Source organism: Molossus molossus, unplaced genomic scaffold (genome assembly GCF_014108415.1).
Source record: "Molossus molossus isolate mMolMol1 unplaced genomic scaffold, mMolMol1.p scaffold_m16_p_2, whole genome shotgun sequence".
Classification (NCBI taxonomy): domain Eukaryota; kingdom Metazoa; phylum Chordata; class Mammalia; order Chiroptera; family Molossidae; genus Molossus; species Molossus molossus.
Genome location: NW_023425355.1, coordinates 51409011 through 51431306, shown reverse-complemented (window position 1 = coordinate 51431306; position 22296 = coordinate 51409011).

Below are 22296 nucleotides of genomic sequence, written 5' to 3'. Positions count from 1 at the left end.
GGAACAACAGTCTTAGATTTAGACTCCTTGCGTTTATACTTTCGTTTCACCAGTTTCTTAAAAAGCAAAACTAACTCTTCCATAGCACCCGTTTCATATTCTCCCTCTGATGATTCAGAAATTGTTGGATTTAAATTTTCCTCCTCTTCTTCACTATCTGGAGGATCGGGATCAGGCAATGACTCAGGAATTGCCTCATATACCCTCTCTTTTTCTCCCTGCTCTTCAGGTAAAGTCCCTTGATTAGCCTGTTCTTCCTGATTAGGGAGCAAGGAAGCAGCATCTGCAGATGAACTATCTAGTAACCTAAGAGCCTGAGTCATAGCTCCACACAATGTCCATAATTTCAAATCCATAGTTTTGCCTTGCTGATGGCATTTACGAAGAGTCCTAAGGAGTTCTTTCCATTCTCTAAGATTAAGCTGAACCTTGTGCTGAGACGCAAACCAATAGCAATGAGTCCCTATATGCTGAAACAACTGATCTAGCGTCTTTTCTTTTGTTTTTACTCCTATTGAGTATAACAACCCTTTAAGTATATTTTTATATTCTTGTTCCTTCGATGAGGAATTTCCCATGATTATTGATTCCTAAAATCCCCTTATTTTCCAGGGGCAACCTGTTCGGTTCCGCTTTCCCCTTAATTTACTTACGGAATCCTGCGTCTCGGATCCTGCCAACTATGCCACTTGTTGCCTCCCGTATGTCAGGATGGGGGGAAAGGGAATGAACAAAGAAACAGACAAACACAAAAGACAGGGTACAAGAATGCAACGCCGAGTAATGTGTCATTTTATTTTTATATTCTCTATCTACATTAGGCTAGGTCCCAAGAATTCACTGACTTCACTCTTGTTATAATCAAACTATTCCTTAATCTGTAAGGTCAATGAGTTCCTTGGGAGTCAACCCAATCCCATTTGCAGGCATATGTTGTAACATACTTGTTTGCAAGGTATGTGCTCTCCAAGGTTATGGGAACATTCCAGAGCTTGTTTGCAAGACATCTGGGCTCCTTCCGAGTTATCTGTGTGCAGAATAACAAGGCTTAACTCTATAAGACCTTACAGTTCCCGTTCTTAAAGAAAATGCTTTCAGTTTTTGCCCATTGAGTATGATGTTGACTGTTGGTCTTTCATATATGGCCTTTATTATGTCAAGATATGATCCCTCTATTCCCACCTTGCTGAGCCTTTTTATGAGAAATGGGTGCTGGATTTTGTCAAATGCTTTTTCAGGATCTATTGATATGATCATATGGCTTTTTCTTTGCTTTTTTTGTGTGGTGTATCACATTTATTGATTTGCAAATATTGTATCATCCTTGCATGCTTGAGATGAAACCTACTTGGTCATGCTGAATAATTTTCTGATGTATTGCTTGATCCTATTTGCTAATATTTTGTTTAGGATTTTGGCATCTGTGTACATCAGGGATATTGGCCCGTAGTTTTCTTTCTTTGTTGTGTCTTTATCCAGTTTTGGAATTAGAATTATGCTGGCCTCATAAAATGAGTTTGGAAGTGTTGCATCTTCTTGAATTTTTTGGAAGAGTTTTAGGAGAATGGATATTAGATTTTTGAATGTTTGGTAAAACTCCCCTGTGAAGCCATCTGGACCTGGGCTTTTGTTTGCTGGGAGTTTCTTGATTACATGTTCAATTTCTGTTGTTGTTATTGGTCTGTTCAAGTTTTCTTTCTCTTCCTGGTTCAGTTTTGGGAGGCTGTGTGTTTCTAGAAATTTGTCCATTTCTCCTAGATTTTCCAATTTGTTGGTGTATAATTGTTTATAGTATGTTTTGATGATCCTTTGTATTTCTGTGGTGTCAGTTGTTACTTCTCTTTCATTTATGATTTTGTTTACTTGGTTTCTTTCTATTTGTTTCTTGGTGAGTCTGGGTAAAGGTCGATCAATCTTGTTTATCTTTTCAAAGAACTAGCTTTTTGTTTCATTGATCTTTTGAATTTTATTTTAGTGTCTATGTTGTTTATTTATGCTCTGACCTTTACTATTTTTTTTTCCTACTAGCTCTGGGATTTTGTTTTTTGCTTATTTCTAGTTCTTTAAGTTGTAGAGTTAGAAAGTCAATCAGAAATTTTTCTTGTTTCTTGAGGTTAGCCTATAGTGTTATGAACTTTCCTCTCTGAACTGCTTTTCCTGTGTCCCATAGGTTCTGTGCTGTTGTGTGTTCATTTAATTGGTTTCCTGGAAGGTTTTAATATCTTTCTTGATCTCGTTAGTAACCCATTTGTTGTTTAATAACATGCTATTTAGCCTCAAAGTATTTGAATGTTTTTGAAATTGATTTCTTGTTTCATGCCACTGTGATCTGAGAAGATGCTTGTTATGATTTCATTTTTTTTGAATTTGTAGGGACTTGCTTTATGTTCTAATATGTGGTCTATCTTTCAGATAGACCATGTGCACTTGAGAGGAATGTATATTCTGCAGCTTTGGGGTGAAATGTTCTGTAAATGTCAATGAAGTCCAAGTGATCTTGTTTGTCTTGTAAGGACTTAATTCCCTGTTAATTTTTATTCTAGAATATCTATCCAGTAATGTCAGTGGTGTGTTAAAGTCACCCACTATAATCATGTTTCTATTGATCTCTCTGATGAAGTCCTCCAGAAGTTTTGTTAATATATTTTTGGTGCTCCCGTATTTGGTGTGTATATGTTTACCAGAGTTATAGTCTCTTGTTGGATTGATCCTTTTAATATTATGTAGTTATGAGGTTATTTTATATGTGTTACAAATATCTTCTGAGTGTAGCTTGTCTTTTTATTTTTGGAAAGTAATCTTTTTATTAACAAAAATTTATATTTGGCCCTGGCCGGTTTGGCTCAGCGGTTAGAGCATCGGCCTGCCGTCCGGAGAGGCCCGGGTTCAGTTCCCGCTAAGGGCATGTACCTCGGTTGCAGTTTGTCCCCGGCCCTGGTTGGTCGTGCGGGTGGCAGCCACTCGATGTGTCCCTTTCACGTTGATGTTTCTCTCTCTCTCTCTCTCTCTTCCCCTCTCTCCCTCCCACTCTATCTGTGCAAAAAATGGAAAAATGTCCTCGGGTGAGGATAAAAAAAAAATTTATATTTGAATGTGATTTATTTTATCAAACTTAGTTTTTTTTCTGATTTTGATTTATGTGTCTTATTTAAAAAATAGTTTTTTACCTCAAAAACAAAAGAGTGTTCATTGTTTTTCTCTAAAAATTTTAGTTTTATTTTTGACATATATAAGTTCTCCTGAAGTTAGCATTCATATACAATAATGAAAGGTAGAAGTCCATATTGTTTCCTTAATGAATAACCAATGTTTCCTGCTTCATGTATTTAATAAATTCTCATTTATCCTATAACTTCCATCCCAGCTCTGTCATATATCAAAATTCCATATATGTGAGAGTTTATTCTCAATTTTGTTTTCTGTTCTATAGGTTTATTTCTCCATTCTTGACCAATATCACACTATATTTTACTTTAACCCATAAGGCTTAATAACCCTGATATTTGGTAGTACACATTCTCTAGCTGTTCTGCAAGAACTTTTTTCTAACTACTTTTAGGGTTTCTGTATTTGCTCATGGATTTTAGAAATATCTGAGAAAGTGATTAGATTTTCATTCAATCTATAGTTCAATCTAGGAAAAACTAACTTTTTAAAATATTGAGAATTCTAAACCATGAACATATTATGCCCTCATTTATTAAGTATTTCTCCAAGAATTATAGTTTTTTTTAGATTATTGGATCATCTTTTATTATATTAATTCCTAGATCTTGATGTTTTTTTATGCTACTGTAAAGATCCATAAAATTGATAAATTTCTAGCAAGAATAACATAAAAACATGAGAAAAGAAATACTAATATCAATAATTAAAAGAGTATGTTATAATAGGGCTCTGTTGGGGCCTGGGAAAGTGGCCTGTTTTTGATAGAGGCTTGGCTTGGGACATGACTCAGAACTGGTTGTGCAGGCACAAACCCTGCTTTCTTACATAAGCATGACATAGCAAAAGCTTAAGATGCATGCGACACACACTGCCTCTTGTAGATCACCCCATTGTAAGAGTCTATAAAAGCTGTTAGAAGTATTGAATAAGGGGGCTGCTGCTGCTGCAACAGCCACCACTGCCGCTGCCACTGAGAATAAAAATTCTGCTGCGGTTTGTTGAACCTTCTTGATGTTGACTCTGTGTGCTTTTTTTTTTTTTTTTTTTATCCTCACCCGAGGACATTTTTCCATTTTTTGTTCAAGTAGAGTGGGAGGGAGAGAGAGGAACAGAGAGAGAGGGAGAAACATCGATGTGAAAGGAACACATTGAGTGGCTGCCACCCGCGCAACCGACCAGGGCCGGGGACAAACTGCAACCGAGGTACGCGCCCTTAGCGGGAACCGAACCCGGGTCTCTCAGGACCGCAGGCTGACGCTCTAACCGCTGAGCCAAACCGGCCAGGGCTGTGTGCTTTTTTTTTAATCCTCACCTGAGGACATTTTTTTTTTACCTTAATCTTCAAATAGAGCTGGAGGGAGAGAGGGAGGAAGAGAGAGAGAGAGAAACACTGATGTGAGAGAGACACATTGATTGGTTGCCACCTGCATCACCCCAACTGGGGCTGAGGACCAGCTGCAACCAAGGTACACACCCTTGGCCAGAATCAAACACAGGACTCTTTGGTCCAAGGGCAATGTTGTTACTTCTGAGCCATACCGGCCAGGGCTGTATGCTTTCTTTACACTGCGTATTTTACCGCTGAAACCTACCCTGCAACACCTGTCTCTGACATTTGGCATAGTTAGCAGGATGAGGTGGGTACTCCAACAGCACCTAGTGAGGAGCAGCCCGGGTGGATGGGATGTGGCACCCAGCATCCCTCTAGTATCCAGTGGTTGTGTACCTAATGGCCTGGACATTGCCAGAAGATTGGGATATTGTATGTCCCTGGCTGGATAAGGTGCAGAAGGCTTTGGAAATGCTGGAAGTGAACATTCTCGTGGTGCACTGGGAGGCTGCAGGGCTGAGTTGCCTGGATCTTCTTGGCAGTTTTGCATCATTCCAGTCAAGACATCCAGGACCTCACAAACCAAGTGGTGCAACTATAGCAGAATGAGGGAGACTTGGAGCAGCGCCTGGCCGCAGCTGAGCACATTCTCCAGGGTCCGGCAGAGTCAGCTATGACTTCCCTTTCCTGCAGGCCCGACTAGTACATATGACAAGTCCAGTCCTTGGTGCTATAGAAGCAGCAGGCCCCTGCAGGATGCGGAGAACATAGAGTAGCCTGAGACAGCCAAGGAGCAGACCAAGCCCAGACAGCAGCAACCAGAAGCCTACCACCTCCTGGGGAGGACCTAACTTGGCCCAGGGGGCTGGGCACTCAGGAATTCTGCTGAAGGTGAGAATGAGGAGGCGGGGGGTGGGCCAGGGCCTGAAGCACCCACCGAGCCCACAGCCCAGGAGGAGAAGGCAACCTGTGTATCCCCTGGCACATCCTCATCGCTGCCTGAGCATCACCCCCACCTGGGCTGCAAATGAGTCCCTGGTGAAGCAGACCCAGGACACAGTACCAGAAGCCAGGTCCAAAAGGACAGATGGCACTCTGAGATGGCAACACACACGTGCCCTCCTTCAGTGACCCTGAGGACTGTGGACTATGGGGAGCTGAATAAGACATTGACTCTGAGATCCAGGAAAATTGCCTGTACCTGGGAAGGAAGGCAATGGATGGTACAAGTGTTACCTCAAGGCTATGTACATGTACACTTGTTCCGTTATATTGATGATATAATATTAACCTCTAACTCTGTTGCAGAGCTAGAAGCCAGAGCATGCTGCCTTTGGGAAGCCCTGGTGGGCTGGTGGGGCTGTCAACAAACACACTTGGGTGTTGTTTGGTGAGGTAAGACAAAGATCATGCCAGAGACAATTATAGATAAGATACAGGCCTATCCCAACCAGAAACAGTGAGACAGTTGCAGACGTATTTGGTACAGCTAGAGTTCTGGCAATCCTTTATACCCCATTTAGCCATGCTGATGAAACCCCTCCACTTCATGGTCTGGAAAAGGGAGGTCTTAGACTGATCGCCTGAAGTAGAGCAAGAGTTGATGGCCATGAAATGAGCAGAAGCCAAGACACAGATGCTGCAAGTCATGGATCCAGCTTTGTCATTCCTCCTGATGTACAAGTGGACAACTCGGTAGTTGGCTGGGGTCTCTGGCAGAAACAAGGAGCTAGGGAAAGTCTTATTGGGTTGTGATCCCAATTATAGAAGGGAGATGAGAGGTATCACTCCCTTATTGAGAAGCAGTTGGCAGCGATGTACACAGCCTTATTGGCCAGTGAAAGTATCACTGGTACTTGTCCTGTCACAGTGCAAACCACCTACCTGGTAAAGGGGTGGTTACGGTCTTGGGCTACTCGACCATGCACAGGGGTGGCACAAACTCCCACTTTGACAAAGTGGGGAGCTTACTTGGAGCAGAGTGTTTGGTTCTCTACCACACTTTTGATGCAGGAGCTGCACTCCTTGCTAGAACCTATACAGTTTAGATAAGAATGGGAGAAGCCCTCTGCAGAAACAGAGTAAAGCCCCAGCTATTTTGAGGAGGGAAAGCCTACTCTTCTAGCCCTGGTCAGTTTTGCTCAGTGGTTAGAGCATCGGCCTGTGGGTCAGAGAGACCCAGGTTCAGTTCTCGCTAAGGGCGCATGCCTCAATTACAGTTTGTCCCCAGCCCCAGTTGGGGTTATGTGGGTGGCAACCAGTCAATGTGTGCCTCTCACATCAATGTTTTTCTCTCTCTCTTCCACCCTTTCTCCCTCCCACTCTATCTGAAGATGAATGCAAAAATGTCCTCAGGTGAGGATTAAAAAAATAAATAAAATAAAAGCCTCCTCCTCTGGCAGATACCTGGTATACTGATGGTTCTTGCTGAGCCCAATGGCCAACGTGGGCAGCAGTAGCCCAGAAAATGGCTGTGGATACTTTTTGGTATGATACAGGAGTTGGATGTTTGAGTCAATGGGCCAGACTAACAGCTATGTGGATAGTGTTAATGAAAGAGTCTGGCTGTGTACATGATGTGTGCAACAATGGTTAGGTGTTGTACAGAGGTCTAACTCTATGACTGCCTCACTAGGCACCTGGGAGTGGCTTATAGGCCACCAACCCCTGTAGGAGAAAGATATGTAGCATGATCTTTGGAAACGGTACCCAAAAGGAGTGGTGATTTACCATGTATCAGAGCATAAGCCCTTGCAGGTCTCTTGGTTATATGTTGCACCCTGTACTGCTGTTGTGGGCTCTGTGCACAGGGAAATGCTTTTTGAGTCATGTCCTGACATCCCAGACTCAAGGGGGTGGAGCCTGGGAACGTGGCCTGTAGTTGATAGAGGCTGTGGTTCGAGGCATGACCCTGAACTGGCTGCACAGGTGCAGACACTGCTTTATTACATCAGTTTGACACAGAAAAGGTGTAGGACACATGTGCCCCACACTGCCTTGTGTAGATCATCCCATTGCATGAGTCTACAGAAGCTATTAGAGGTATTAAATAAGGGGGTTGCTGCTGCAGCAGCCACCACTGCCACTGCCCCTGAGAATAAAGATGGTGCTGCCATTTGTTGAACCTCCTGATGTTGCCTCTATGTGCTTTCTTTACTCTGAGTATCTCACTACAGAAACCTTTTCTGGAACCTCTGGTCTCTGACAGTCTCACAAACATTAAAAGTATAACATGAATAACACTATGTACCTAAATTTGATATCTTAAATAAAATAAACCAATTTCTCAAAAACACAAACTATCAAAGCTCACTCAAAATGAAAAAAAAAAATAACCTCAATAGTCCTATAATTATTAAAGAAATTAAATATTTAGTTGTAGACTTTGTCAAAAAAAAGAGACACCCAGGCCTGGAAAATTTTACCTGAAAATTCTATCAAAATTTTAAAAAAGAGAGAGATGACCTGCCAACTAGTAGGCAGAGAAGAGCCTCCGAAGGCTTTGAGCTTTGGATCTGGCTCTCAGTCGGATGTCCTGGCTCTGGGGACTGAGCTGTGAATGCTGAGGCCTGGGTATCTATGCTGAGTCACTCCTCCATATTCAGCAGCCATCTCAATCAAGAAGCCCTTTCCCAACACAGTGATTTTAGCATGTGGGAGAAGCAATTGCCCCTCTTTCAGGAATTTAATACCACCCGGCCTGGAGAAGTGAAACCTGAGGCTCATTAAGAGCTGGAGACTACCTGCCAGCCAATAAGCCCAGAAGAGCCTCAAAAAGCTTTGAGCTTTGGACTTGGTTCTCACTATTGGGTACCATGGCTCTGAGGGCTGAGCTGTAAAGGCTGAGGCCTGGGTTTCTATGCTGAGTTTCCCCTACATGCTTCAGTAGCAATCTCTGTTAAGAAACCTCTTCCCATAAGAGTGGTTTAACTTGGGAGAGAAGACGTCGCTTGATCAGGAATTTAACACCACCCAGTCCAGAGAACTGCAGGTTTAGGCTCACTACCAGCGAGAGACTACAAGCAAGCCAGTTATCAGAAAGAAGATTCTGAAAGCTTTGATCCTTGGACCTAGCTCTCAGTGTGAGATGTCATGACTCTGGGGACTGAACTGTGAAGAATAAAACCTGGGTCCCTGGTGCTGAGCCATTAATACACACTTCAGAAACCATTTTCTTCTCAAAGCAACTTTAGCCCAGGGGAAAGCAATTGACTCACCTGCTAGAAATTCTGCTACCCTGCCCACATGGGATATTTTTTATTCAACTGAGGGCTACACCCAGAGGCTCATAATGTAACTGAGACTAATAGTCAGCCTGAAGGCAAAGGCTCTCGGATAACTGAATTTTGTCTTGGCCTGTGACTCTATCCAGTAAAAAAGGACTAGACATTGGTGTGCAGTGTGGTTCCTTCCATACTCATCCAAACCCAGCAAATGGAGCCACAATCAGTGGAATACGTACACTCACAAGAAAAATTTGGAAGGCTCCAAACCTTGCTGAGACAGCCAAAATGGTGAAACAAAGAAACAAATCCCAAATGGAAGAACAAGAGAATTCTATAGAAAGGCTAAACAAAATGGAGATAAGCAAGTTATCAGAGGTAGAGTTCAGAGTAATGATTATGAGGAAACTCAATAGTATGAGTAAAGAGCTTGACAGCATGAGTAAAGATATAGAAACAAAGAAAATAAACCAATTGGAAATGAAAAACCACAAAGTGCAAATAAAGAATGACATAGCAGAAATAAGAAACACATTGGAAGGAATAACCAGCAGATGAGAGGAAACCAAAAATCAGATCAGCAAATTAGAAGACAGGGTAAAAAAAAAAAAAATATATATATATATATATATATATATATATATATATATATCACTCAATCAGAGAAACAAAAAGGAAAAAACAAGTTAAAAGCAGAAGGACAGTTTAAGAGAGCTTGGGACAACAGAAACCATAACAGTATCCATGTCATAGGAGTTCCAGAAGAAGAAGAAAATAAGCAAGGGTTAGAGAATATATCTCAAAAAATAATGGCAGAAAAATTCCTTAACTTGGTAAAGGAAAAAGGCATACAAGTTCGAGAAGCATAGAGAGCCCCAAATAAGAACCCAAAGAGGCCCATGCCATGACACATCATAATTAAAATGCCAAAAATTAAAGACAAAAAGAGAATCTTAAAGATAGCAAGAGAAAATCAGTATGTTACATACAAAGGAGCCCCCATAAGGATCTCAGCTGATTTTCAACAAAAACACTACAGGCCAGAAAGAAATGGCATAAAGTATTCAAGGTAATAAAAAACAAAAGATCTGAATCCAAGATCTCTATCCAGCAAGGATATAATTAAAAATAGAAGGTGAAATAAAGAGCTTCACTGACAAAAAAAAAAGGTTAAGGTTTTAGTAACAAACCAGCACTGCAAGAAATGTTGAAAGGACTGCTGTAATAAGCAGAAGAAATAGAGGGGGAAAAAAGGCCATAATAAATAAAAAACAATAAGTAAGTAGTTATCAATAATAACCTTAAATGTAAATGAATTAAATACTCCAATTAAAAGATATAATAGCTGAATGGATAAGACAGCATGACCCATATATATGTTTATCACTATAGACCCACCTCAAAACAAAAGACCCGCAAAGGTTGAAAGTGAAGGAATGGAAAAATACTTTCCAAGCAAATGAAAAAAAAAAAAAAAAGCTGGGGAACCAATACTCGTATCTTATAAAATAGAATTCAAAATGAAGGCCATAACAAGAGACAAAGGCCATATAATATTGAAAGGATATATCCAACAGGAGGATATAACCTTGGCAAAAAAAAATTTAAATAAATAAACCTCATATAGAAGCATCAAAATATATTTTAAAACTTCTGGAGGACTTCAAAGAAGAAATCAATAGCAATACAATAATAGCAAGGCACTTCAACACACAACTGACATCACTGGATAGATCATGTAGACAAAAAATTAACAAGAAAAAAGAGACTCTAAATAATGCACTAGATCAAATGGATTTAACACATATCTACAGAGAATTACACCCAAACACTGCAGAATTCACATTCTTCTCAAGTGCACATGGGACAGTCTCAAAGATAGACCACATGTTAGGATAAAAACTAGTCTCTAAAAATTCAAGAAGATTGAAATCATGTCAAACATCTTCTCAGATCACAATATCATAATATCAGAAATCAATTACAACAAAAACACGTAAATGCATTTGAACACTTGGAGGCTAAATAATGAATGGGTTACTAAGGAGATCAAGAAAGAAATAAAAACTTTCTGGAAATCAATTATGATGAACACAGAACAACACAAAATCTATGGGATGCAGCAAAAGAAGTCCTGAGAGGGAAGTTCATAGAATTACAAGTTTATCCCATGGCACATAAAAAATTTTAATAGACTATCTAACCCTACAACTTAAAGAACTATAAAGCAAACAAAAAAGAAAAATCCAGAGCAAGTAGAAGGAAATAAATGGTAAAGGTCAGAATGGAAATAAACAACATGAAGATTTAAAAAATAATAATAATAATTCAAATAATCAATGAAACAAAGAGCTGGTTCTTTGAAACGATAAACAAGATTCATGAACTTTTAGTCAGACTCACCAAGAAACTAAGAGTGAGGACCCAAATAAACAAAATAAGAAAGGAAAGAGAAGTAACAACGGACACCACAGAAATACAAAGAACTGTTAGAAAATACTATGAACAATTATACACCCCAAAAATTTGGCTGCCTAGGCAAAATGGAGATGTTTCTGAAATCACACAGTCTCAAAAAACTGAATCAAGAAGAGTCAGGAAACTTGAACAGCCCAATAACAACTAAGGAAATTGATGTATAATCAATAAACTCCCATTAAACAAAACTCTGGTCCAGGTGACATCACATGAAAAGTTTTACCAAACATGAAAAGAAGAACCAACACCCATTCTCAGACTATTTCAAAAAATGCAAGAAGAAAGAATAAGGCCAAGCTCATTTTATGAGACCAGCATAATCCTAATTCCAAAACCAGATAAAAACACTGCAAAGAAAAAACCAAAATCAACAATTATAGGCCAATATCCATGATGAATATAGATGCCAAAATCTTCGCCAAAATATTAGCAGATCAGATCCAGCAATATATTTAAACATTATTCACCCTGACTAAGTGGGGTTCATCCCAGGGATGCCAGTATGCTACAATATTAGCAAATCAATAAAGGTGATAGACCACATAAATAAAATGGAAGATAAAAATAATATGATCATACCAATAGATGCTTGAAAGCATTGGACAAAATCCATCACTCATATCTGATAAAAACACTCAGCAGCCCTGGCCGGTTTGGCTCAGCGGTTAGAGCGTCGGCCTGCGGTCCTGAGAGACCCGGGTTCGGTTCCCGCTAAGGGCGCGTGCCTCGGTTGCAGTTTGTCCCCGGCCCTGGTTGGTCGTGCGGGTGGCAGCCACTCGATGTGTCCCTTTCACGTCGATGTTTCTCTCTCTCTCTCTCTGTTCCTCTATCTCCCTCCCGCTCTACCTGAACAAAAAAAAAAAAAAAAAATGGAAAAATGTCCTCGGGTGAGGATTAAAAAAAAAAAAAAAAAAAAAAAAAAACACTCAGCAAAGTGGGAATAGAAGCATCATATATCAACTTAATAAAGGCCATGTAAGAAAACCTATAGCCAACATCATACTCAATGCACAAAAACTACAAGCACTTCCTTTAAAGGACAAGAACAAGACAGGGATGCCCTCTTTTGCCACTCTTATTTAACATAGTACTGGAATTCTTAGCCACAGGAATTAGACAAGAAGAAAAATTAAAAGTGATCCAAATTGGAAAAAAAATAAGTGAAACTGTCATTATTCACAGATGACATGATAGTGTACATATAAAACCCTAAGGATTCCATCAATAATCTCCTAGATTTAATAAATTAATTTGGCATAAGAATAGGCATATAGATCAATAGAAGAGAACAGAGAACCCAGAAATCTACCCAAGATAGTATGCACAATTAATATTTGACAAAGGAGGCAAGAACATACAAAGGAAAAAAGATAGTCTCTTCAATAAATGGTACTGGAAAAATTGGACAGCTACATGGCAAAAAAATAAAATAAAACTAGACCACCATTTTACACCATACACAAGAATAAATTCAAAATGGGATAAAAGACTTAAATGTCACTCATGAAACCATAAACATCCTAGAAGAAAATGTAGGCAGATAAATCTCAGACATATGTAGCAGGATTTTCACTGATACTTTCTCTAGGGCAAGAGAAACAATGAAAAAAAAAATTAACAAATGGGACTACATCAAATTACAAAGCTTCTTCATTGCAAAAGAAACCAGCATCAAAATGAAAAGTGAACACACACTCTGGGAGACGATATTTGCCAATAATACATCTGGTAAGGGGTTAATATCCTAAATATAGAGTACTCATACAACTCAACAAAAGTAAGATGAACAATTCAATTGAAAAATGGGCAGATGACATGAATAGACACTTCTCCAAACATGACATACAAGCGGCCAAGAGCATATAAAAAAATTCTCAACATATCTAATAATCAGAGAGATGCAAATTAAAACAATCATGAGGTATCACCTCACACCTGTTAGAATGGGGGCCATCAATAAAACCTCAAACAACAAGTCCTGGTGAGGATGTGGAGAAAAGGGGACTCTAGTACACTGCTGGTGGGAATTCAGACTTGTGCAGCCACTATGGAAAATAATATGGTGTTTCCTCAAAAAATAAAAAATGGAACTGCCATTTGGTCCAGTGATCCCACTTCTTGGAATACATCCCAAGAAGCCTAAATCACCAATCAGGAAGAATATATAAACCTTTATGTTCATAGCAGTGCTATTTATAATAGCTAATATCTGGAAACAGCTCAAGTGCCCGTTAGTAGAGGAGTGAATAAATAAGCTATGGTACATGTACACAATGGAATACTATGCAGCTGTAAGAAAGAAAAAATCTCTTACCTTTTGAGACAACATGAAATAACCGGGAGAGTATAATGCTGAGTGAAATAAGCCAGTCAGAGAAAGACAAGAACCACATGATCTCACTTGTTTATGGAACATCATGAACAAAATAAGCTGTAGACCAAAAGAGATCTAGAATTATGGAAGTAGGGAAGAGACTCACAAACCTCAGAGGGATGGGGGGGTGGGAGCAGTGGGAAGAGATAAACCAAAGAACTTATATGCATATATGCACAACAAATGCATAGACATTAGATTGGGAAAAGCAGGAGGGGGATGAGAGTGGAGAGGAGGGGTCAATGGGGAAAAAAGTGGGACATCTGTAATACTTTCAACAATGAAAAATGAAATAAGAACTCCATAAACAACAAAAAAAACAAAAACAAAATGACCAAAGTCTAGATTTTTAGGAACTTAGAGTGCAGGATTTGGCACTGTTAAAAAATCCTGCTTTAAACGTCCCCTCCTGAACTTGTCACCTGAGAAACACTCTTTGAAAAAGAATTAAATACCGGATTTATATCCTGTCATTCTGCCATCTCAGAATATTAGCACTAACACTGACTTTCACACACTCTGTAATCCAAATCTTAACCATTCGCTATAGCCCAGTTCAAATGTCATCTTTTAAAAAGTTTCTTCAAGTAAATGGAGCCATATCTCGTTTTTGTCCCAAACTTCCTAGAATGAATTTATAACTGTGTTGTGTGCTGCTCAGTCATGGTAAAAAACAGCAAGGCTTCTCTTTGCAACTAGATGGTGGGGTTAAGAGCAAGGAGTCTGCTTGTATCCCTGTTATGCAGTAGGTGTTTCACAAGACCTTGCCACTTAACGATAAAATGCTGAAATGCTAAGGAAGTTTAAGCAATCCTGGATCTCACTGGATCCAAAAACTCACATGCACAGGGCCACCAATTAAATCATTTCAGTATTGAGAAGAAGGCACCAACAATTTGTGTGATCCTGAAAACTGTTTTTTGCTACCATATAAATGAAAACATGGTTCAAAATGCTCAGTCTCATACATTTAAGTCAGGAAATTTGTGTGCTCACAGGGAAACTGAGGCTAAAGCAGTATAGCCCATTGAGAACTTTAAATAAGATCTGTATCAGAGAGAAGGCAGGCTATAGGTTGTAAAACTTACCTTGCTCATTATGTCTTCTTTTACTGCATCATATCCACAAATTAAATATTTTGCAAGTGATATAGTCCAAAGGCCAGCACTTCCTCAGGTGAGATTTTCTCCCAACAGGCTGAAAGTGGGTGTTCCTCCACCTTGTTGAGAAGAAAATTTGTAGTGATACAAATCCATCTGCAAGTTCTTCCATGTCACTGCCAGGACTGTGGGTACAAGGATTACAGAGACAGAACAAGATGCCTGGACTGAGTAAGCCAAAGCAGAGTTGGATGTACAGTGCAAGGTGTAGACCTTAGCAAGGTAGATAACTGTAAGCAGAGGTCACAATGGACTTGAGGAACAGATAAGCACTGGAGTTCAGAAGATGGCAGAGGGCAGAAATTAAACCATGAGGAGTCTAGAAGCACATGGGTACCAGATGGCAAAGCAAGGATCAGGATTGCACAATTAAAGTACAATGGATGGGGAGGCAATCAGAGTTCCAGTTATGCCACTTATTACATCTGTGATCTTTCACAGGTCACATCACCACTGTGTAAATTACTTTATTTATGGAACAGGGATAATTAAACCTACCTCATTACCTAGTTCACAGTAGGAGTAACAAGAATCAGAGGATATAAAATATATCTGAACATCCTTGTAAACTCCAACTCACTATTCAAATGTGAGAGATTACTGTTATTAAATTATGTGTATGGACAAGGAACAGAAGTATGTGGAACTATATAGAAAGGCAAGCTGAGTAGTGAGTCCATAACCTGCATCAGAGATAAAGAAATACAAAAATAGTTCATAGCAACAGAGGAGTCATTAAGTTGCAGAAATAAGGTGGCCAAGAAGTTATCACTTTTACTGTATCTTATATAAGCTAAGGCAGGACACAAAGAAATGCAAGACCTTCTCCTCTCCCTTAATAGAGAAAAATTAAATAAATATCCACTTTTGAGTACTGACTGTGTACCTATATGGGATTGCAGGGAAGAGGGTAGGAGAGCTATGCAGGAATGGGTTTGCTTCTTATTCTGTCTTTCCTGCCTCAGTGAGTAGCACTACCATGCACCCAGTGGTCCAAACCACAAACCTCAGAGTCATTCTAGACTTCTCCCTGTCTCTGGACCTTCTTATTCAACCAATCACTAAGTCCTATCAGTTTTACTCCCTAACACATCTAAAATCAGTGCTTTTTTTCAATTCCTACTGCCATGGCATTCCATTGTACTCACTCCATCTCAACCTCCTAATCAGCCTCCATGCCATCTGCCAAAGTAATCTTTTTCACTCACTAATCAGATTATGTAACTCCTCCATGCCAATGTCTACAATGGTTCACTATGGCCTGCAGCCTAAAATTAAATGTCCTTAACTTGACAAGGCCCTCCATAATCTGGTCCCTAATATATCTCCAGTTCTATCTCTTACTAGTTAACTCTACCAACCTCCACTCAATTTTTAGTCATGCCAAATCATTTACAGTCTGTCTAATGTTTCATACTTTTTAATCCCCTGTGACTTTTTTTATGCTTTTACTGTTTGTAATACACTTATTTTCTACTAAGTAAATATGGACTAAGCTTTTAAAACTGAACTCAATCACTAATCACTTTATTTATGCTTTCCTGCTTCCTGCAAGTAGAACTAGCCCCTACTCCTTCCTTTGTGTTTTTTCCTTCACTCTATTTTGATTTTTGTTCTAGCACTTAAATACATTACTGTATTTTTTGTTTGTTTATTTATCTCCCCTACTAGACTGGGCACTCCTAAAAGGCAGGAATCATGTCTTAGCCATTATCTTTGAAGCTCCAGTGCCTAGCACAGGACTTAATATAGTAAGTAATCAATAAATATTTGTTGAATAGATGAATAAATAAATAATTACCAGGAGAAGAATTATAAGCTGTGGGCTAAGCCCTCAGACAGTAAAATAAGCAAATGTTAAATTGTGTGTTACAGCCAATAGGTGCCATAGGAGAAGATTAAAAACAATGAAGCTTCCCTAACTGGGGAAGAGTCTTGAGGAGGATGAGACTTAAACTGAGTTTCAAAGAACTGATAGAACTTGAAAAGTTGTAAGTATGTATGTGTGTCTGTGTCTGAGGATGTGTGTGGGGATGGGGATGGAAGAATTGAGGAGAGATTTTAAGAATTAAACTTTGCAAAAAAGATGAGCTTCCTAAAGTTTCAGGAGGATAATGCCAGCCCCCATGCAACACCTAATAAGCATATTTCCAGTTAATAAGGTGTCTTGTTCTTTGCTTTCTGAAAATGGAGAAATTAAATTATCTGGTTTGGAAAACCTGCCTCAGAATCACTTGGTATACAGATTGAATATTGAGCCACCATCCTGGCAGAAGACAAATTAAATGTAGAATAGCTCAGACAAAGCTCAGAACATGCAATGAAAACTGAGACAGAACCTGGATTCCAGCCATAACTAGTGAGTCAAGGTCTCTGAGGGGCAGCTTGCAAGGAGGATGCTACACCAAAGAGGAAGAAGCAGTACTTTGTAAAGAGATTATTGTCTCCAGAAACAACCCCTTTCCTCCCCACAAAAAAAATAGTAGCATTGGGATGCAGAAAAAGCACTTAAATATGCAATGAGACAAACAACAGGCAGATGTACAGAGAATGCCATAGTTGTTTCTAGGAAGCATGTGGAGAACTGAAGTTATTCCAATTCTCAGTATTATGACATCTAAGTGATACTAATATAGCTGTCTGAGAGTTGAGAAGTACATGCAATCAACATGATTTTTGCCTATTTCTATGACACCAAGAGGTAATGTCCATTGCAGTGTATACTGACATGACCAGCTGTAATGATATTATGTAACCTATCAGTCTAGTTCAGTTCATTTTTCAGAGATTTTGTTTTCTCTTTGTGCAGAGTAAATGTAAAATATTTCTAGTTCATTATGTTGACATTGGAGATGTAACAAGCTGGACTTCCCACATCTTACTCCATGGTGCCCTAGTCAGAGAAAGAACCATGGTGTTAGAGGAGCACACAGAAATAAGAGTTTTGTAGCATATATAGCATTGGACATTCTGCCTAGGACTTCTGGAGTATACATATAGATAGATGATAGACAATAATGATAGGTGATAGGGATAGTGACAATATAAATAATGAGTTGGAAATAGATGATATAGAGAGGAGGAGGGAGAAAACGAGACACAGAGAAAGAAGAGGGAGGGAGGGAAAAAAGGATGGATAGAGAGAAATGGACTGCTACCACAATTCATTCTACTTAATTTGAAGACTCAGGAAATTGTGACACAGATTTCATTTTGTCTAGCTTGTGAACCTGAACTGAACTTCCTGCCTGTAGATACATGGGTATCTAAATAACCTTCATTTCTCCAGTATAAGCTAGAGAGGCTCATGGAGCATGGAGCTCCTGACACAGCACATGCGCCCAAGCACACAAACACCCTCTCCCCTGTTCATCCTTTTTCTCTGTCTTTGCTTAGGATGCTGTGAATCATATCATTGTTCTATCAAACTTAATATTGATTCCTAGGCTTAGAACTCTCCAAAATATTTTTAAAAGATATATAAATGCTTTATAAAGCATCAAAAATGTATGTAGGTCCTTACTTGCAATAATTCATAGCACCTGGTTCTACCAGCCTGACTTTAACAGGCACGAATGTGATATATTTCTGTACCTTCCTCTATTTTGTTCTCTCTTGCTTAGCAAAAATTGGGTTTATTGAGAGAATAAGGTAGGTGCCTTTATACCCTGGACAATTTGAACAAGGCCACTTCACTGTTATCATTCTATGAGAGTTACTTTACCTCATATCAGGGAGTATCTATGGAAGTGTCATAGCTGGGAATATTGGCTTAGTTATTTCTGACCAAAAGCTCAGCTCAGATATTACTTTCCTCAGGAAATCCTCCCAGAGTAGATCAGCCATGAAATAATTTTTGAACACCTTGTGTGTCCTCTTTTCCACTCAACACTATTGTCAGTCATTGTCTAGGTACTGTGCAATAGAACTTTCTGTGATAATGGAAATGATCTATGTCTGTGTTGTCCAGTACAGTGGCCACTAGCTGAATGTAGTTATTGAGCACTTGAAATGTAGCTACTGTGACCAAGACAATGAGTTTTTTTATTGTATTTAATTTTAATTAATTTAATTTTAAATTTCTTCACATGACTAGTGGCTATCATTGTAAACAGCACCAGTAATGAGATTCTGTGATTCATGAGGGCAAGAATTACTTTGGTGTTTTTGTATCACTGTATCCCCAGTGCCTGCACATAGTAAGTATTCAATGAATACTTAATTATGTGATCTGTTATGCAGTCTACTGTTATTTATTTATTTAGCCCACTGGTATTCACTCTCCTGAAAACTATTTCACAAATGGTTCCACAAGGTGATCACTACACATTCAGGCTGAGCCCTGGTCAGTTTGGCTCAGTGAATAGAGCATCAGCCTGTGGACCAAAGAGTCCCAGGTTTGATTCCAGGCAAGGGCATGTACCTTGTGCCCTTGCGGTTCATCCCCAGCCCCGGTTGGGGTCATGCAGGAGGAACCAATCGATGTGTCCCTCTCACATTGATGTTTCTCTCTCTCTCCCTCACTCTTTCCCTCCTACTCTATCTGAAGATAAACAGAAAAATATGCTCAGGTGAGGATTAAAAATAATAATAAAAATAAAAGCAATTTGAAACAAGAATAAATAAATAAACGTTCAGGCTGAGAGGGGATGGTATAAGCAGAGTAGGTAAAGGGGAAGGGAATGGAAAGGAAGAGAAAAGGGCTAAGTTCACATTCTGGTTCAGATACTTACTAGCTGTATGACCTTGGAAAAGTCATTTGACCTTGCTGAGCCTCAGGTTCTTCCTCCTCTGTACAATTTTGGCAATAATATCTATCTATCTATCTATCTATCTATCTATCTATCTATCTATCTATCTACCTATCATCTATCTATCTATGTATTATCTATATGTCTATCTATCTAGGGTTGTTGTGATGATGAAAAGAGATAATACGCTATAAACCTAAGTTAAGCATTGTAAACTCAAGTAGGATCTATTATCATTATTTTTTGAAGGAAGATTAGCCAGCCAGGGATAGCATAACCCAAGTAACTGAATTGTATACAATAAGCACAGGACCTAGCACCTTTCCCTGAAAAATTCTTTTTCTTCCTCTATTTTTCAACCAAATCCAAATAAGAACCCTGTATCTTTTCCTCCTACCTCCTCCTCTTCAAATGAATATGGACTTAGCCAATACTAGCCACCAAACCCACGATTCAGTAGCATCTTATATAGTGACATTTCTTTACCACATATAGGCTTCCTAAAGCTACACAATTACCTTTCCATTGGTCATAGTGATTATGCAGCCTGGTCTGAGTATTTATCATGACAATGGGTATCTTTGTCTTTGGCCTTCCCTACCATATCAGCACAGACATTGGAAGAGATAGCAGCATTTTAGGCAATTATTGTTCAGCCTTCACAGTTCTGGACTATCAGCTAAGATCAAGGAAATAAGATTTGCTGATCTGAACATCTCTTATACTCTTCTTATAACCAAAGGCAGGGTTCCCATATAACTCATTATCATTGCAAGGACTCTCCAGACTTCCCATTTCAAGGTGAATTTAAAATATATATATAATTTTATGGTATTTTTTTAAATCTTTATTGTTGAATGTATTACAGATGTTCCTCATTTTTCCCCCATTGACCCCCTCCTCCCCACACCCGTCACCCTCCCACCTTTTCAAAAACTATTGTCTGTGTCCATTGATTATGCATATAAGTTCTTTGGTTTATTTCTTCCCACCCCCCAACCCCTTTTTCTTTGAGGTTTGTCAGTCTAGCAATGAATTTGTACTTCTTAATCCCTTCACCTTTTTCACCCATCCCTCCAAACCCCCTCCCATCTGGCAACCAACAAAATGTTCACTGTTTCTATGAGAGTGTTTCTGTTTTGCCTGTTCATTTTGTTTGTAGATTCCATTGTCAATAGATATGTACTTATTGCCATTTTGTTTGTTCATATATTTTATCTTTTTCTTCAAAAAGATCCTTCATCATTTCATATAATAATGGTTTGGTGGTGATGAACTCCTTTAACTTTTTCTTGTCTGGTAAATTCTTTATATGGTCATCAATTCTAAATGACAGCTTTGCAGGATAGAGTAATCTTGGTTGTAGGTTCTTGCTTTTCATCACTCTGAATATTTCTTGCCCCTCCCTCCTGGCCTGCAAAGTTTCTTTTGAGAAATCAGCTGACAGCCTTATGGGAACTCCCTTGTAGGTAACTAACTGCTTTCCTCTTGCTGCTTTTAAGATTCTCTGTTTGTCTTGAACCTTTTGCATTTTGATGATGTGTCTTGGTGTGGACCTCTTGGGGTTCATCTTGTTTGGGATTCTTTGTGCTTCCTGGACATGTATGTCTGTTTCCTTCACCAAATTAGGAAAGTTTTCTGCCATTATTGTTTCCAACAGGTTTTCAATTTCTTGTTCTCTCTCTTCTCCTTCTGGCACTACCAAGATGCAAATGTTGGCATGCTTGAAGTTGTCCCAGAGGCTCCTTACACTATCCTCATTTTTTTAAATTATTTTTTCTTTTGCTGTTCTGATTGGACATTTTCTGCTTCCTTATATTCCAAATCAATGGTTTGCTTCTTGGATTTACGTACTCTACTATTGAATCTGTGTAAATTATTCTTTATTTCTTTTAATGCCTATTTCATTTCTGACTGTGCATCTATCATTTCTGACTGGTCCTTTTTATGCTCTGGAAGCCCTCACTGAGTTCACTGAGGTTCTCACTAAGTTCATTGAGCATCCTTATAAGCAACACTTTGAACTCAGCATCTGTTAGGTTGCTTTTCTCCATTTCGCTTAGTTCGTTTCTTGGGATTTTGTTCTGTTCTTTCATTTGGGACCTGTTTCTTTGTTTCCTCATTTTGGCTGCCTCCCTGTGTTTGTTTTTGTGTATTACTTATTGAGAGGTATGGGGCTAGCTGAGACCAGATGCTGCTTGTTTGAAAGAATTTAGGAAAACCTGAAGCAGGATCCAAGACAGGCCAATCCTATGATTAAGCAACTGGCAACAGCTTGGGTGGGCCAGAAATTTGGGTGGAGCAGGGCCTCAGGAAATCACCAGGGCGGGACAAGCAGTGTGAGCCAGGTTGTTGGAGTCCCAGATATGGTGACTCTCTGCCACCCCAGAGAAGGGTTCACCAAAGGAACAAAGACCTCTGACAGCACGTTTATCCCGAGAAAGGCCCCTCTCCAGCCCTCGCTCCAGTGACAAATATCTCAGTTCTTCCCTGTATGTCTCTGGCGCCCTCGAACTGGCTCCCTCCAAGCTTAGAGGGAGTGAGTCGATAAGGATAAGTCCATGCATGGGCCCTTTAAGGATCTACCTGGGGCTCCAGCGGTGTCAGCTCCCCTGAGCCTCAGTTCCCACTGGTTTTCCCAGCAAGAAGTTATGAGGACTTCTCTTCCTGGCACAGGAACCCTGAGCTGGGCACCTGGTGTGGGACAGGGACCCCTCAGTCCTCAGGGAGGACTTTTCCAGCCAAGGACTCCTCCTGATTTTTATCTGCCACACATGGGTGTGGGACCAGCCCATCGCACCTCTGCCCCTCC